At 35.6% G+C, this 20,404-nt stretch overlaps 1 protein-coding gene across 4 annotated transcripts in view; it reads right to left on the bottom strand.

Moving 5' to 3' along the window:
• LOC149784426 (DENN domain-containing protein 3-like) overlaps positions 1 to 20,404 on the bottom strand; it is a 432,202-nt gene that overhangs the window by 152,531 nt on the left and 259,267 nt on the right. The window lies entirely within an intron of this gene.

The raw sequence follows: 20,404 nt of genomic DNA, 5'->3' as shown, positions 1-20,404 counted from the left end.
ACATCAGGCGATGAGCCCAAGTGTGCGGATCTAACACCCACTGGTTACTCCATCAAATCATTCCCCCATAATTTTTGCGGAGGTGGAATTGCTGTCATCACAAAGAACTCCATCATAAAATGTCTTAACCACACCACAACATTCAATTTCAACCACACATCATTTGAACTAGTCCAAACCACACTCACACTGGAGCAAAAGTCAGTCCTTTTCTTCTGCCTATACAGCTTCCTTCTAGTTGCAAATGGAATACACTCCAGCCCAGTTGATCTATGTTGTGGTGTTCCACAGGGGTCTGTTCTTGGACTTGTTCTCTTCATTCTATACACTCAGCCACCCTCAAGTGTCATAGATCATCATCCAGTGTCTCACCAATTGTACGCTGATGACACCCAGAAATTCAAATCTAGCCACCACTGAAGTTGATGCTACCATCCAAGGTATAGAGAGGTGCATTTCTGATGTGAAATCATGGATGACATGTAACAAGCTGCTGATGAATGATGATAAAACTGAGGCCATTCTGATCACAACACAAAGACTTTCTCATTCACATCCTTTACTTCAAACAATAAATATCAGCAACACCAACATTAAATTCACACAATCAGTATGAAACCTAGGTGTTACTCTGGACAGTACTCTCACATTGCACCAACATGTCATATCTTGAGCTGAGACGCACCAGCTCAATTTGAAAATATCTTTCAGTTGATGCCACTAAAACACTTGTGTGTTCATTAGTACTTTCAAGACTGGACTATTGTAACTCAATTCTGTCTGGTTCATCTCAATATCTACTCCAGAAACTTCAAAAAGTTCAAAACACAGCTGCTTGGATCGTGCTTGGAGTACCAAGATCAGACCACACCTCCCCATTGCTTTGTACCATACACTGGCTATCCATTCGATCCAGAATCAAACACAAAATTTGTTCTCTGTGCTACGTTTCACTGTCAGACTCTAGTCCAACATACCTATCCAACCTCACCCATGTGTACACACCAGCAAGATACTTACGCTCCTCTTCTGACAATCGTATACTCATTATTCCCACTATGAAAACAAAGTCATATGGACAGCATTCTTTTGCATACCAGGGCCCAGCAACGTGGAATGAATTGCCCACTGAACTTAGACCCAAAGACACAGTGATCACATTCAAGAGTGCTCTCAAAACTCACTTATTTCGACTGCAAGAACAAACTTTTAAATATTCTCAGCATGTTTTTAATGTATTCTAATTTCATGGTGTTTGTTTTTGTAATCATATCATTATATGTTTTTTATCTTATAGGTGTTGTCTAATGTTGTAAAGTGCTTAGAGCTTCTAAAGATTAGGCGCTATTCAAAGTCCTCATACCTCTGTCTGTGGCGGTTCGAGTCTAGGATTCAGCCAATGTGGGTATGTGACAAAGCTTGCCAGTAGCTTCTCGTGGGTCGGTGGTTCTTTCCGGGGTTTTCTTGGGTTCTTCCTCCACCATTAATACTGGCCGCCATGTATAGCCTATCGTGTGCTGAAAAATGGCGTTAAACCCCACAACAACAACAACAACAACAACAAAGTCCTCATTATTATTATTATTATTATTATCAGGTGAGAAGATCACTGAACTTAAGACAATGTCAAACAACAGCTATACAGTAAGTTTGACTAAATCTATAAGTAACACTCATGATATTTTTAAGATATGTCCACAAACTGGATTAAATGACAAAATCCATTCATACTTGTCATTATCGTGGATATTAGCCAGTACTGGAAAAAACCTAAGTCAAGATCCTTTACTTTAAAATCAAATGTCAGCCTGCTCTTTGGAATGGAACTAAATATGAAATCTGGTCAAAATTCAAAGTAGTGATAGCAAGATTCCAAGCTGGCTACCATTCTGGCCATAATGTTTCAGACTGACATCATTTTTATTGAGAACTGACCAGACAATGATAGGAAGTCTTTGATGAAAGACTTGGTCATCTGTTTCAGAGGTGTATTAAGATATGTTGGCCATGATGGAGATCATATGCACACCATTTTCATTTAGTACCAAGCACACATTAGAAATCTTTTAGCAAAACTATGTAGTAAGATCTGAAGCAATTTTCCTCTCAAATATTTGTTAAATGGCTAGGATTAGAACAATGCTGATGTTGATAAAAGGTAACAAATCCATCCCTGTTCCTTTTTCAACTTTTGTAATTAGCTATATTTATTGACTCCTCTCACACCTGACACCACTCCTAGGCAAGTCACATTGAGAATGCTATGTACTCAGTCAATGAGATATAATTAAATGACATTTAATTAGGATTTTTACTAAAAATCAAATGAAGATGTTATTTTTCACTGTTTATCTTCAAACTCAGCATAACCATACAAGTTCCTTTTGTGTTGAAGATGGATGGTAAAGAAGGGCAGAAACTTGGTTACCTGTTGAGTTACATACAGAAAATATATATCAAATGTTTCTCAAGAAAGTGATATATATTCACAATAAAAATCACATGGTGATGTGGGAATGGGGTAGGTACTGTAAGAGTCACTTTTGGTCCATACTCAAATCCAGATGAAACCTATATAGACAAAATATGCCCCTCTCTATGAAATATGTATATGATTTATATCCAGGACTGTTTTTAATAAAAGAAATTAACAATTAAATTGCCAATGGATTTCATCTCTGTTGTAGAATCTACATTCATGGATTATAAATCATAGGTTAAGATGCACTTGTCATGCATATTGCTGAAAAATATATATTCTAAATTATGCATTTGAATGCAATGTGCATGGCAGTCAATAAAAAGGCTTATGAAACTTTATTTTTGTTTTGAGACAATGTATAAATGATTCATATACAGACTGTACCCATTACAAAGTCAGTACACAATTCTATAATGTTGCCAGTATACAGGAAGATGTGCCTCATGCCAATGTAAGCAAAACACAGAGTGTGTCCAAACATCCACCACAATCTGTCTCATTTACAAAGCAGAACCTCAAGTACCAAAGAACAATGTACTCATGTAAGGCTCCTCCATTCAACATCAAGTAAATGTCACAATTTACTCAAATAAGGCTCCTCCATTCAACATCAAGTAAATGTCACAATGTACTCACATAAGCTCCTCCATTCAACATCCAGTAAATGTCACAATGTACTCACATAAGGCTACTCCATTCAACATCAAGTAAATGTCACAATGTACTCACATAAGGTTCCTCCATTCAACATCAAGTAAAAGTCACAGGATTGAAAAAAAATGTCAAAAACTGTGCAGTATCAGGTGCTACTGTACGAACAATACCTGCTGTGATTAATTATATAACCTTAGAAACATTTAAATTCTACCATTGTTATGTATGTTGGAGGAATGCAGGACAAAGAGATCATGATTTGGAACTGACCGAAGAAATAAATAATCAAATTCTGAGCCATACACTCAAAATCCTAAGTATGAAAAAGTTCTGTGTCAATTGGCACCAAGTGAAGATTGTGATGCTTGGGATACAAATGAATCCATTCAAAGACTATTACAACAATGGAAATGTAAACTGGTCTACACCTACCAGGATTTCATTACCAAAGACGGCTATATAGACAAAAGTCTTTATGGTAAAAAATGACTTAATTCACCTTTCACATGAAGGAATAGAACTTGTCAAAAACATAAAAGAAGTCAACAAAATTGTAAACAATTACAGTGATGTCACTTTCAGACAAAAAATTAGAAACTCACAATAAAGTCAAATATTTGTGAACAAAAGTAAACAGTTCCAATATTATGGACATTTCAGGGCAAATCAAAGAAGTAATTGTGTGGTGAAATAAATCATACGGTCTCTGACTGTAGGCATAGGGGTAAGGAATATTAGATACTGGGTATGTTCTGAGATAGGCCACAACCCTAAACCTCATAACTCTGATCAATAGGATACAGGTAATGACAGAGTTGCCGTTGTTTGCATCAGTAGTGCATATAGCTTTATCCCAACTGATCATTTCCCATTGGATGTCTGGTAAATCCAGACCTTACTTATATAAAAAATTCAGCATGTTAACTTCTGTATGTCATGAATGCAACAAATCTACCTGTAAATATGTGTTTGTGTGTTTTGGACTTTTAATGTAGCTTTAAACAAATTTTAGTAATATCGCTACGATGTCTGCAGTGTGGCAGTTTATAACGATGTCTAGCACTGGGGCACTGGGGCATCATGCCCCAGACATATAGCATGATGTCCCATCCAACTAGAGTATCACAACACCAGACCGACCAGTCCTAACACTAACCTCTTTAACACTGAGCACCTAGCGAGGCAGCTATTAGTACCATTTTTATAAGTTGTCCAGGGTTCGATCCTGCGACCTTCCGCATCCAAGGCAGATGCTCTAACCACTAGGCCACCAGAACCTGCAGATATGTTTCCTTTAGCAGTAAAGACAACACAATTAGCATTTATACCAGGAACAAGCTGACTGTAAATATTTTAAATAATACATTAAACAGAAGAAAGAAATGAACTATGCTTGAGAATGGTCCAAAGATGGCAAAAAAAGATAAAAATGACAGCAGTCCAATCAATGTTAATGCATGTAGAACTAAAACACATAAAGTAAATCTCTGCAGAAATAGTTATATTTCCTTGAGTGCCCAAAATAGTCATTTTAATCCTGTTACTGTCACAGTTATGAATTTGGGAATTTTCAGGAAAAAGTGTCAATATTGTTCATATAAATATTCAAGGCATCAGAGGCAAAATAGATCAAGTTAAACTCATGTTAACTTCTCTGGATAACAATGTACAGTTGCTTGCCATATCAGAAACAAAACTGACTGAAAGTGAAACTCATTTTTTTCTCTGCGTTGATGGATATGGCATACCTGTTCACAGAGACAGAAAGGCAGGAGATGGGGGACTCCTAGCATAAGTAAAAAATGGTACAGTTTACAAAGGAAGGATGTATCCTGAATCCAAAAAAGTTGAATCAATATGGATTCAGATCATGCCAGGAAAACCCAAAACCCTATCTAGTGGGATTTATGTATGTACTGTATAGGTATCCATCTTCAAATGTTAACTGGAATGAAGATTTTGAATTTCAAATAAAGTTATAAATGAAGACAAAGAAATTTTCATATTAGGTGACATAAGTAGGGACCTCCTAAATGAACAAATAAAGAATCATTGGTTGGATTTTGTTGAACCTTTAAGGATTTCGCAATTAGTCAATGAACCTACTAGGGTAGCATCCAATTTAAAAAAACATATATAGACCATATATACACAAATACTAAAGAAAATATTTCAAGAATTTCTATTCCTGGGTTTAAGTGATCATGCACACACAAGCTAATACGCAGTATACACAGCAATCATTCTGCGATTTTCTCAAAAGAAAACTACAACAATGTGTGAGAAAATAATGTTCTATCACATACATGTCTTTTAAAACTTTCAATAATGAAAATTTCTTAACGGATTTAGAGTAAATACCCTATCAAACTTTTTGATGATACTGAAGACATTTTCAGCATTTGATCTGAACTATTTTTTGAACTTGTTAATAAACATGCACCTTTGAAGACCTTTGATCATCAATCTGGCTGGGTCACCACATAACTTTTTGCTACAGTAAAACTGTTACGAGAGACTGCCCATTGCTGCCACAAAAAATGGTCTAAGACAGGTGGACTCTCATAACAGGTGTGTACAAAAAGACTAGTTTACAAGGTCCAGTTTCAGAACAATTTAAAGAAAAATAACCACAATCACTGTACATGTATTCTATTCTTTATTAATTTTGACTAATATAATTTAATTTGGGGAAACATAATTGCTACAAATATGAGAAAAAAATATAAACAAAAAGGCATGTACAAAAATTATTACTTACACAAAAAAGCTGTTGACAAAATTTGCCCCAACTTACCAAAATCTGTCCCCACTTACCAAAACATCATTTTCCTAGAAAGAGTATATACTGCTACCCCAAATTTAAGATCATTAAAAGGACAAACTTTTCACAGTACCCAAGCTCAAAAAGGAGCAATTCAAAAATAGCTTTCAATTTTCAGGTGTGCTTGTTTGGAATCACATTCCACATGATATTAAATCAGCTCCAAGCATCTCTTCCTTTGATAACAGGTGTGTTAGATGGATGAAATCATAAAAAGTGGTGTACTTATTAAAGTACGTGTTACATCACCCACCTCCTGTGCTTTATTTTCATTTCTGCAGCGATGTAGCATTTATGCTGTGAATAGCTGTTTTTATATATTTTGTGTGTGTGTGTGTGTGTGAATGTGTGTGTCTGTGTGAGTGTGAATGTGTGCATTTGTATTTGGTGTAAACCAAGGACATTCATGAGATTATACACCAATGTACCAAGGACATCCTCGGTTGGAAAAATGGTAAAATGTTGCTTCTCCCAACTATTTTAGCCTAGAATAACATAAAATCATGATTTGTAGGAAGGTCACCATTTACACAACTGGTACTTGCTCGTGATTTTGGAGTGCAACTTTCTTCCAAAGCTGGCGACACACAGTCCTGACACCATGTACTTGATTGCCTGGTCAAAATCTTGTACAGAGATCTCTACTATCAAATTACACATTGCAAAAACATATTATCTCCCTTTAGATCCAAGCGACAAATACTTAGCTAAACTATAAGAAGATAAGTTGTTGCATATAACAGTCCCTGGTATTTTTCAATAATATTTTATGCATGTGAGACAATAGCATTGGGAAACTCATGAACATTCATAACATACATGTCCAATACAGGTAAATATATCTATGACATGCGCGAATCAAAATCCTACTGGAAATACGAATTAATTCTTTGTAGAGTTGTACCAAAATTTCCTAATTATCTGACCCATCTGTAAAGTTAAAACATCCTGTTTGCGGTGAGACTTTACACAAAGATAACGAAAAGACATCCTTGATATGCAACATGTATTTTATGATTATAATAAAAGAGCTATATCCGCACCTATTTCATCATTTGCCTATTTTAGTATTCAAACAAGAGAGAACAGATGTGAATCAAGTGAAAAATCCTGTTGAGATCAAATTGTCACTAACCGAAATTTGGCAGTTACACACACAGAACTTCATTAAATATATAGAAAGATAAATATATTTATAAAGAGGTCAAACATTTATCATCAAGATGGTCAATCCCTGTGACTTCACATGCAAGCAATCATAAACTGTCAAATGCATTCAATGTCCTTTTAAATGTACTGTATATACTTGCTTCAGTCGGTGATTTGATGACTATGCTTAACAAATCATGAATTATATTTTTATCAATAGTTCTGTTGTAAAAGAAGTCTTATTAAAACAACACACAAAATGTAAAAACAAAGCGTCAATCTATATTGCTTTCCCAAATTTAAAGAGGCTTTTAACAATAGCTAAAACGCTCAGGATGTTCTACTAGACCAACTTGTATTTATAACTTGAAAGAACATTTATTTAGAGCAGCATTATTGTGATGTTTTACCCCAACCCCTTGTATTATACATGTATTTATAAGTCTGTAAGTGGAGCCAGGTAAGCTTTGTTTTTCCAAGTACCTAAGTTGGCTAATCCTCTTACGTAACCCAGTCTTTGTTTGAGCTCTTGAGTGGAAAATCTGGCAGGAATCTTTGTACATGGGAACACGTGACGTAGACAACTTCAAAGAGCCGGAAGCCGACAATGGTAGGCTGGACAGTACATGGGGACACACAGACTGACATTTTTATGATTGACAGTTCGATCAAATGACCAGAGTCCGTCGCCATCCAATCGGGATGCGTTGTAGGTGGGACTTGATTCGAGAAACTGGCATAAGACTTGTACAAGCCTGAAATTCGTCAGTTGGTGTTTAAGAGTCGCAGTGACACACACTCTGTTAGCCATTCGTAAAAATTGGCGGAATTTAGGAAATTCATGAAATAGCTTCGATCAGGTAAGTTTGATGTTACGTTGATTCTGCTTGATACGACTGCTGTTAATTGAAGAGAATTTGTCGTATGTATACATTTTACTTGTATTGAAGTATGAATAGTTAATTATGACCTTAATATTTTGCATTTTTTTCATGACTTTAGCTAGTACTTTTGTTTACGATTGATTACGATGTTGATTCGTTGCATCATTATTCATAATGTTACTATGTACACCTTATTTGTGAGGCGAAAATGTTCTCTTCTTTCGCTAGTAATATGTGTGCATATTATTTCGTGGATTATTACGTTTACGCCCTTTTGAAAGGACGATTTGTATTTGTGAAGAATTGTATTGCTCGCTGGCCGCCATAAGAATTAATATTGTAATTCTTTGCGTAGTTATATTTTGGTAGACAAGAAATTTGTTTACGTAATGATAGATTTTGCCATTGAGTAACGGATTGCCGTTTATCACCATTTGAATGTGAATATTGTGGATTTGGTACGCTTGTGTAGGAAATATATATAAATATATATAAATATATAGATAGTCATATTACTAATCGTAGTAATATTTTAGTACAATCATATTTGAAATATTTTGTATGTATATACTGATAGGGCTCAGTATGTAGATATTTGAATCCTTTGTGTGATTGTGTTATGGCGCCATTTTTGTAAGCGGCGGAAGTGTATGGGAATTTCGATGTGTGCGCATGCGCGACCCAAATGTCCCGCCTTAAACTGATGGTTCAGTTCAGTGACGTAGTGTGAGGGAAGATTTTTATAACCCTATGCTAATGCATTATACCTTTCAACAGGAAGCTTTCGGGGGACGAAAGAATTTCAGAGAATTTCGGGGGACGAGAGAAGTTCAGAGAATTTCGGGTGATGGTGAGAGATACCGAGTGAATTTCGGGTGACCTCAAGGGACACCGTCAAGGGTTCCGGATACTAGAAGAGGAACCGGAAGTCAAGATAACGGCAAGGAACAAGGATTATAGAAGAGGAAGCGGAAGTGGAGATCACGAAAGGAGAGAAAGACAAGGGAACGAAGAGATTTAGATGAGTAGCACTCAAGAAGGGAAAAATCTCCTCACACTGTGAACTCAAATGATGATCAAAGGGATCATTGGGTGAAAGAGAGACATTGATTACTTTAAATTCTTTTAAATTTCATTTATTAAATTGTTATTGTTTAAATTTCATCTTTGTATTTCTTTTAACTGTCGGCATTGCTGACTGGGGGCTCGTAGCCATAAATATATTTAGTCAATAAATAATATAGTGTCCAGAATTAACCTTCTGAATAAGGACCAGGGGAACTTCTCATAATTCGTTAAAGTCTATAAGAAGAACCCCACCCCTAGACAACCACTACACCCCCACAATTATAATGTAATATTCTTACTCATTTAGTATTTTTTTTCAGTATGTTTTATACAGAAGGCAACATGGGAAAAAAACCTGTTTAAAACTTCCAATCAGCAATACAAAACACCTTTATGTGGTACCTTGAATTAGTAAATGTATAAACTAAGTGATTTGGAAGGTGAACCAAGAGAGTGTTGTACCATTAAAGTATATTCTTGTTCATTCATGGCTCCAAAACAATAAAACAAGATAAACTGTTTGTAAAAAATATTAGAAAATTATCCCCATCCACTAACTCTATACATATATGTACTCTCATAGAACTCTGATCTTCACTTCTGCAATTACTAAACTTTATAGCTATTTAGGAGGTTTCAATTCAGTTAACATAGTTAAGTTGTTGTTGTTATCTATGTTTATAGTCTACCATTATTCTTTGTGTTGAGGTTGAGATAAAACACTATACAGATTGCAGCAGAAATAATGTAGTATGCATCATCGATTTATTCAAAGTGACTTGAAAAATACAAAGTCTCCATGAAATACACAATATGGGTAACACAAGCATTCATTCTTTCTTTCAACATTGCATCTGCACATGCCCAAGAGATAGAGAGAGAAGATTTGTATGCATATTATGCAACAATGATATTACTCTAGTTTGTCAAAAAGTGAATAGTCATTGCCAATAAGATGAGTTTCTTGCCATAAATGCTCAAATCCAGCCAAATAGTATTGTTACAAGCCTGGGGTATTTGCTTGACCGAGCAGTGTCAAACCCTGGCACAATTCTGCTTGGAGTCATAAGTTTACTCAAATTTCCAAAGATTTCTATACAACTTCAGTTGTAAATCAGAAATCCCAACCTGTCCATTATATACATAAATTTTTCACTAATCAATGCAAGAAAGCAGATCTCAAAATATGCCAAATATCTATCAACCTCACATCTGCATGGTTTCTCTTCATCAACTTTCTGTATTGTCAGCAGTCCATGCCATAAAAACTATACAACTATCCTCTAACACAGTGAACTATTTTTACTGTGCCACCATAGGCCAATCAATTCATGGTTTCAAGACACATTTCGCCAGTACAACTACATCACATTTGCCACAATGGAGACACAAATGGTATCTGCCAAGTCCATTTTTGTTTATTCTTTTGTGGAATTTACTGATCTCCTACCATGAATACTGCCACTGCAGTCACACCACCAATGTACACCATTAGGTTTTAATAGGAACTATATTACTCCAGGGACACTCATGCGGTTTTGACCTGAATTCACTAAAAGTCAACCATGGCATCATGGAAACTCACTAACACTTCACTCCATGACTAATTGGCTAATTATTTCAGGCTAAGGAATATTTCTATTGCATCGAGTTCCAATAATCGAACAAGTAATCACAGAAATCTAAGAATTCCTTAAAATGGGGCGCTATAACCAAATATGCACACTCCAAATTTATTACAATATGATCTCCAAAGTGGTGGATTAGTCTGAAGTGTGTTATGTCATACTAAAGTCTAATTGCAGGACAATCAGTCAATCAATAAATTCATCAGTCAGTCAATAACAACAAGATATATATTCCAATAATAATATAATTGCTCTAAAGAACAGTTGTAGGTGAAACCCTTATGAAGGTTACAGTTACTTACAGTTACAGTTACAATTACTAGTATGTGATTTGGATTCGGATTTGACTTTAACGTACCTTTAACAATCTTTCAGTCATATCGCTACGACATCTGCAGTGTGGCAGTTTATAGTGATGTTGAGCACTGGGGAATCACACTGCAGACATGGAGCATGATGTCCTGACACTAACCTCTTAATGCTGAGCGCCTAGCAAGGCAGCTGTTAGTACCATTTTCATGTCTTTGTTATGACTCATACCTAGTTCACACCTGCAGCATCATGCATCAGAGGTGGACACTCTAACAACTAGGCCACCTGAGCGGTCATATTGATTGTTAAGACTGGACTAGATATGCAAGCATGTCCTTGTTGGTCATAATGTACCAATATCCATGGTCTCCATGATTGTGTCAAATAGTGTGCATCCTTAGTTTGCATGGATCATACAGAATATTTGTGTAAACCTGTGCGGCCTTGCCTGCATTGTTAAATTTCATATTCATTAGAAATGATAATACAGTTCCCTCCTTGATACATCACCATTTGCTATTAATGTACTGCCTCAAACAGTATTTCTTTTCACTCTAACATCACCAGTACAAATGTCCTCAGTATGCAGTTCCATATGCGAGTCCTCAACATTAACCAAATACAAGAATGTGTGTGCGTGTGAATGAGTGTATGTCTGAATGCGTGTGTGTGAAAATATTATTCGCTTGTATTTTACATGTACATATTGAAGGGCATCAAGTAAGATTACTTTATCATTTGTAACTAATTGAGTCACCCATAGCAGCAGAGGGGGGGAACAGACCACTTAAGGGAATGGTCACCTTGTGTTTGGACCAAAAAAATAATGACACTTCATAGAGGTCAAATACCACGTCTACGATTATTGTTTGTCCCCAAAATAATTGTAGACGAGCCCCCTCTGCTGCTATAATAATTAAATCATTATGTTATAATAAAATGGTACATCCGGAATCTCATACTGCAAGAATAGCTCGAGAACGATTAGAAGCAATCAAAAAATTTCTTCCTGTTAGAGATTCATTTAGAAAAAATCTACAAGCGCAGCAAGAAGCACAAATTGAGTACGAAGAAGACACTAAAAAACTGTTTAAACCCGTTACTGCAGCTACTGAGAAAGTTACAACAATCATCACGGAAGATCTTCTTCCAGTATCAAAACAAACAGCAGAACAAACCGAAAAAATAGCAGCGAGAACTAAAAAAACAAAGAAGATTTTACGAGATCTTCCACCTGACATAGCCAGGGAAATAGCTGCAGCTCAACCTCCACATGTCAGTGAAGAAATATTTGAAGGTATTGGAAAACTTCGTACTGAAGTCGCCGACGTGAGAAAAGAACTTGCATCTGAACCCAAACCAGTAGAAGAAAACTTAGAATTGATTGCAAGATTTAACAAAGGAATTGTTGAAGACATTAGAAATACTGAAGAAAAAAATTTACCTAAAATGATATTATCTGGTATATTTAATAAATCTAGTATTTTAAAAACTGGTCATGAAAAAGTAAATGATGATAATTTTATTAAATGGATATATCGCGTATATTACAACAAAAAACAAGCTAGAGGTCCAGAATACGAAAGTCTTCATGAAGAAGTAAAAAGACTTTATAGAAAGAGCCTGAAACAACGAGAACAACTCGCCCAGTATCAACTTCCTCCACCTCTGCAACAAATAGAACAACAACAATCTTCTCCACCTCTGCGACAAATAGAACAACAACAGTCTTCTTCGCCGAAACTTAAAGAGATGTATCTTAAAAAATTAAAAGAAGAAAGATCACCCTTAAGACTATTTAAGAAAACAGCAGAAGAAGGAGCTACTGGCAGTGGTTTGGAAAATAATTTTGTTTGTCCTGATAATATCCTCAATGATGTATCACGGTTAGAAGTTCTTATAGGAGGAAAACGTGCGGGAAATAATTCACCAGAAATAACCAATGAAGCAGCTGATATTTGTCGGCAATTATTTCAAGGTGGTATAATGGATATTGGCGTTTACCGAGAGCTTATTGACGAGCTCGTTGATGATTAGTCACCGCGATTAGATAAATGGTAAATAAAATAAGATGATCATACACAATAATCATCGTAAATCCATATCGGTCAGAGCGGTGAACTCACGATTACCAATCTATAGGGTTATTTACGGAGATGGACTTGGTGATGTTATTCAGGGATTATTTACAAGGTTAGCCCCAAAAGCAGCGCCTATTGCAAAACAATTATCGATGAAAGCTATTGATATTGTTCGTGAAAAAGCTCCTGGTGCAATTATCAATGTTGCTGGGAAGGCATTCTTGGCGATCAAAGATAGACTAGCACGATTAATAAGACGAAAACAACAACACCAGTAAAACTGGCAAGTACTGAAATTATGCCCGCAGACGTGAGTAAAATAATAAATCAAGCTGCAAATCAAAAACTAGCAGTGTTAGCAGATCGGGGACTCGGTGAATCGAGAAATAATATTTCAAGTTTGATATCAGGAAGTGGAACTTCCCGAGGTGGAACTTTACGAACGCGGTAATCAACGTGTTAGACGAAAATAATTATAATAAAATGTTCAAGCGCGTATCCGACACAGCATTTGACATGGAAGCACCTGTCCTTAAAGATGAATCGGTACGTGATTATCAGTTTTATTCTTATGACGCACGAACACCAGATCAACATGGAAGAATTGAACTACAAGTTCATGACACAAGTAGATATTTTCTACCCGCTGAGGCTTTAATTGAGGTAGAAGGTACAATCATAAAAACGGATAATACTAATTACTTAGATCCAGTAAAAGTTGGTTTCGTCAACAACGGGATCATGGCATTATTTGATAGCGCCACGTATATGATTGATGGAAAAAATATTGAATCGATTGAGAAGGATGTAGACGTTGATACAACAATAATAGGGCTGGCAAGATATTCTGATGATTATACAAGATCAGCAGGTCCCACAATGATGTTTGTGAAAGATAATTCTAATAACCCTGAAAGCGATCCGTATAATATAAGACGACCAAGAAATTTTGCCAATAACGCGGATGCCGATGTGGGGCCGGTGGTTCATGGTTCTAGTGAAAATTTCAACTTGGGATTTGCAGCGCGTAGAAATATGTTGCTAGGAGACAATAGAAGATTTTCATGTACAATTCCACTATCGCATATTTTTGGATTTTGTAGGAATGTTAAAAAGGTTATATTTGGAGCTAGACACACGGTTGTTCTTGTAAGAAAGGGTGATGATAATGATGCTCTGTGGAGACCCGCTGATGATGCTGGTAAAGTAGTATTATCGAAACTTTCACTGTGGATGCCGGTAATGACTCCAACGATCGCAGAAGAACAGAAATTAATTTCTTTCATGGACACAGGTGGTAAATCCTTGTTGTCTTGGTTAACAACAAACACAGATAGTATGCAAACTAACGTTAACGGTCAGTTTACATGGCATATAGCATCACAACAAGGTGTTTCTGCACCACGGCATATTTTTATTGCGTTTCAAAACCATAATCGTTTAGGTAATCAAGTTCACTCTCATATGATATTTGACCAACTAGGTCTTACAAATATTTCCTTGCGGATAAACGGACAACAAGAACCAACAGAGAATATACAACTAAATTATGCACTAAATCACATAGGACGTGCATATCATCGTTTGATGTCATTCATGGGACATGATCAAAATGTAGATACTGGGTTGCAAATATCACAATATGATTTCAGGACGTTGTATCCGATTTATTATTTTTCACTGGAGCATCTTGATCTATCAAAACAATCTGTCATTGATATACATCTTAAAGCAACATTAAATACAGGTGGTGTTGATTACAGAGCAATCGCGGTTATACTTAGCGATAAAGCCATGTTACTTGAAGGTGGTAGTGGTCGAATGAGGGTCGTTGATGCACCAGTGGAAAATCTTCAATTATTATTTGGAGCGTGGTAAGTATTTATCATAAAATGCCATATCATCACGTTAGTGTCAGTCTGACTCCTGGTCAGATTAAAAACCTTCAATCAAATTCAGCAAAAAACTGTGGAATGAAAATATCACTAAAACGAGATCAGATCACGGGTGGTCAAAATAAACTATCATTATCAGAACGCCAGCTTAAACATTTCAATGGCGCTAAACAATCAAAAACAGGCGTCAAACTCAATCTCTCTGCGGGTGCCATTAAGGACTCAATTAAAACAGGTGGTATTTTTCCACTTCTCGCGGCTATACCAGCATTAATAGCTGCTGCCGCGCCAGCCGTAGCAAAAGCAGCCGCGTTAGGTGCTGTTGGAACAGCTGCTGGAATGGCTCTAAAGAAAGCAACAGGAAATGGATACAAAAAAAAGGGACGCGGCTTAAGATTGCCAGGATCTCGTTGGGGAAAGGGTCTGAGGCTTCCACGTTAGACGTTCCAGCATCAAATTTTGATTTACTTGATGCTGCTAAACGATTAAAAATAAAAAACTTCAGAGGTGTTTTCATGCGAGATCAATTACCAAAACAACCAAACAAACTCGAAACAGGTATTATTAATCTCGATGAACGTTCTGGACCTGGTACTCACTGGGTATCATACGCGGTTGACCCACGTGGAATCGTTTATTTTGATTCACACGGGTTAGCTCCACCTGTTGAATTTATCAAGTATGTTGCACCACTCCACGCAGCAACCGGAGTTTGGTATTCAACGTTACCCACACAAATAATGACAGATCCGCCAATATGTGGCCGTGAAGTAATTAATGTACTTAATGCTGTATCAAAATCATCCAAACCACCACATAAAGTCGTGCATGATTATACAAGCAACCGATTCGTTGTGCGTAAAGCATTTTAAACAACAGGTCTTATTATAATGGTTGATATTTATGGAAGATCTTCTTCACGCGTTAAGAGAAAATCCGGCGATGTTGATTTGTCAAAGTATGCGACTAAGGATGACCTCGCTGACGTTATGAACCTGGCTGGAGTTGACCCAGATGAGGTTGTTATTTTTCAAGATCGACATGGTAAACTAAAAACAAGCAATATCAAATGGAATGATATAATTCGACGAGTACTCGGTGCAGTTACGGATAATATTCCTGTGTTTACTGACAGCGGCAAAATCAGGGATTCAAGTATGTCACTTAAAACCATCAGAGATGAAATTGCAAAAAGTGTTGCTAATCACGTAAAAAATACCGGTGACATAATGACAAGTGAACTTAGCATGAACGGAAACAAAATAGTAGTTTTAAGAGATCCAACATCCGACGAAGACGCAGCAACAAAAAAATACGTCGACACCGTTGATGGTAAATTATCCACGTTACGGGCCGAGTATGATGTTCACGCGGGCGCTTTTGGAAGATTTCAAAGAAATTTTCAAAAAACCGATGATGCCATAGATAAATTCTTCGGCACTCCACACGCCATTGACATGAAACTCGTTGATATCAAAACTAACCTAGACACGATTAAACAAACACAGCAAGACATCGTAGCGGGGATTCCTGAGATCGTCAATAAAACCAGTCTGATTAAAATCCCAGCCGGAATAACTCCCGGACATATCACAAACATCGTATACACAGTATCATCGGGATTCGCAACATGGTCGCAGCAAAATAATACAATCAAATATACCGCAACAGTCACTGGCGTGTACAGGTTGTCCGTGTTCAGTGCTGCGCGATTTGAGATCTTCACAACCTATCCATGGCGTCATTCCACCAACAGGTTTTCCGGGGTTGCATTTGTTATATTAAATAACGGAACTGAAGAAATATTTATCCTGGAAGCAGCTGATAAGAAATTAACCGCAACATCTTACTGATGGTGTTTGGAATTTGTAGCTAAAACACCTCAATTGGTTACTGCATAAAAATATATGGACGGTGCACAATACAGGTACAATCAAGCGCGTGAATGGCAGGCAGCGCTAAAAGATCAAGTCGAACAATATACTGTAAAAGTAAAAAAATATCGACGACGATTAGTTATCGTCGATGTGATTGTTTATTCAGTATCCGCTGTTGTTGCTGGAGCTGGAATATTATCCACGGTAACAATAATGGCACCAGTAGCTGTGACTATTTCTGTTTGTGCAGCAGCAACGATTGCAGGTGTACTTAATATCATTGCAAAAAAAATATGTACTTGCACGAACGAAAAATTATCCTATTACATAATAAAATTACACACAGCGACGGTAGCATACTCGAAATTATCCTCATTGTTATCAGCAAGTCTCAGTGATGGAATTATATCTGATTTCGAGTTTTCAATGATAACTAAAATATACGACGAAGGTATCGGTATTAAAGATACAAGTATTAATAATGATGGAATTACTCCAGCAGATCGTGACTAACACAACCCCGCACAAGACAACGATGATCTCGGTAAGCTCAATTAATCCTGAATTTAATATCAATTTTCCAACTGCAATTCACGCTAATGAAATTGCACTAGCGCAATTACGGGTATATTACAGCTGGCCAAATATCAAATCAAAATCATTTAATGGTACACCAGCAAATAATTCGCTCGTATTTGCTAATAAAAACAAACCAGATGGTACTCCTGACTGGATAGATGTTGGAATACCCACTGGTAGTTATGAGATCGAGGAGATCAATGATGAATTTCAACGTAGAATAAAATCAATAACAGGAAAGGAAGCAAAAATATCGATTAATATTCATGAGCCGACGCTGTCCTCGACGGTAGAGATACATTCTCCTGATTATGCCGTTGATATTTATCAATCTTCAATCAGATCCGTACTAGGTTGGCCTGATGTTCCCCTGGTATATGAAGGACCACCAGAACCAAAATTAATTGAATTTCTTACTGATGAAGCCAGGTTTGTAACAACTCCAGAATACCGAGGTTCGTATCCATGGACTAATAGGCCTTACATTTCGAAAGATGGTAAAAGATATCCTATGACACCATTTTCTATCTATGATTTTGATGTGAAAACTTCAACTATTATCGTTTATGAAAGAAGTTTCAGATCAGAAGCTAGCAAAATTAAAACTGAATACACAACTACATTAACGACACTAGCACAGTTGTTTAAAAACTATATCCTGGAGTATCCTAATGACGATCTAAGACATCAGATCATTGCAACGATAAAACATTTAAATCAAATTGTATTAGATCTTAAAAAATTTAATCGGGACATTATTGAGGTAATAAATGCTGATTATCATATAGATGTGGGAGAAAGAAATAGTATCAAACAAGCATATATTGATCATTATAAAATAACTGAAGCAGAATTATTAAATTTTACACTACCAGGATTTGAAACCGGCCAATTGATAAGATCACTCAACGATATTATCAACAAAAACTTTTCTGAAATACTCGATGCATGGAGAAAAATAGCCCCACCAGTAACTGTTCTTAGATATAATAATGATCCACTCAGCGGTGGAAGACACGTATCTCCGGGAATCGTTAATATAACATCGACAATCGCGGTTAATCTAGTTTGTGACGTAATAGAAGGCAGTTATCAAATAGATCTTGGAAAATCAAATCAAGCTCAACAAGGATATATTTTATATACATTTACACCACAAGTTCACCCTGGGCCCTGGGGATTTGATCGTGCAAGTACCAACCAATCCTGTTTATTTACGCACGCATAATCAGTATTTGTCACGAATAAATTTCAAACTCACAGACAACCTTAATCGCTTAATTGACCTACGTGGAGAAGAGCTTGTGATAAATTTATATGTAAAATCGTAGATCTTTGATCAAGAATCTTCGATTCTAAATTAATCCAATAAATATTATATAATGTACCAGAACATGAGGGTTTTTATACATGACAAAGAAGCACTTGAAAACGCCATCAGAACAGCGTTTTCACAAAACACAGAACAATTTAACGTTAATTTAGTTATTGATGAATACGGAAGCGAGGATTTCTTATTAACACAAGAACAGTTAGATGAACTCCGTCGAGAACATATTATCGAGATCATTTGTGACAGAGATCAGATTCTAAATTATGCACACTTCTGTATTAAAGTTGATCAACTTAAAAAAATAATTAATAAATAAAAATATTGGTGCAAAATATATCTGATGAGGTAATTGTGTTTAAAAATTCATCTTTTTTGAATATTTTATTTTTTTTTTCTGAAAATTTGATCATTTCACATAAATCTGAGTCATCAACTAACACATCAAATTCAGAATAAATAATAAATCTAAGTACCAACTAGCCCATCAGAGTTATAAATTTGATCATTTTACATAAATAAGAATCTTCGATTCTAAGTACCAACTAGCCCACCAGAGTTATAAATTTGATCATTTTACATAAATAAGAATCTTCGATTCTAAGTACCAACTAACCCATCAGAGTTATAAATTTGATTGATTTGCATAAATCTAAGTACCAACTAACCCATCAGAATTATAAATAAATAATAATAATTCAGAAATAAATAATAATTCAGAAATAAATAATAATAATTCAGAAATAAATAATAATAATTCAGAAATAAATCTAAGCACTAACTAGCCCATCAGAGTTATAAATCTGATCATTTTACGTAAATAAGAATCTTCGATTCTAAGTACCAACTAGCCCATCAGAGTTATAAATAAATAATAAATCTGAGTACCAACTAGTCCATCAATTTCAGAAATAAATAATAGTTCAAAATAAATAATAATAAATAATAAATCTGAGTCATCAACTAACACATCAAATACAGAATAAATAATAAATCTGAGTACCAACTAACCCATCAAAATTACAAATATGATTGATTTGCATAAATCTGAGTACCAACTAACCCATCAAAATTACAAATTTGATTGATTTGCATAAATCTGAGTACCAACTAACCCATCAGAGTTATAAATTTGATTGATTTGCATAAATCTGAGTACCAACTAACCCATCAAAATTACAAATTTGATTGATTTGCATAAATCTGAGTACCAACTAGCCCATCAGAGTTATAAATTTGATCGATTTGCATAAATCTAAGTACCAACTAGCCCATCAGAGTTATAAATTTGATCGATTTGCATAAATCTAAGTACCAACTAACCCATCAGAGTTATAAATTTGATCGATTTGCATAAATCTAAGTACCAACTAGCCCATCAGTTATAAATTTGATCGATTTGCATAAATCTAAGTACCAACTAACCCATCAGTTATAAATTTGATCATTTTACGTAAATAAATAATAATTCAGAATAAATAAATAATAATTCAGAATAAATAAATAATAATTCAGAAATAAATAATAATTCAGAAATAAATAATAATTCAGAATAAATAAATAATAATTCAGAAAAAATAATAAATCTAAGTACCAACTAACCCATCAAAATTACAAATTTGATTGATTTGCATAAATCTA

Source organism: Sinohyriopsis cumingii, chromosome 14, assembly GCF_028554795.1.
Source record: "Sinohyriopsis cumingii isolate HCF-2022 chromosome 14, ASM2855479v2, whole genome shotgun sequence".
Lineage (NCBI taxonomy): Eukaryota > Metazoa > Mollusca > Bivalvia > Unionida > Unionidae > Sinohyriopsis > Sinohyriopsis cumingii.
This window is presented reverse-complemented; position numbering and strand designations above follow the sequence as displayed.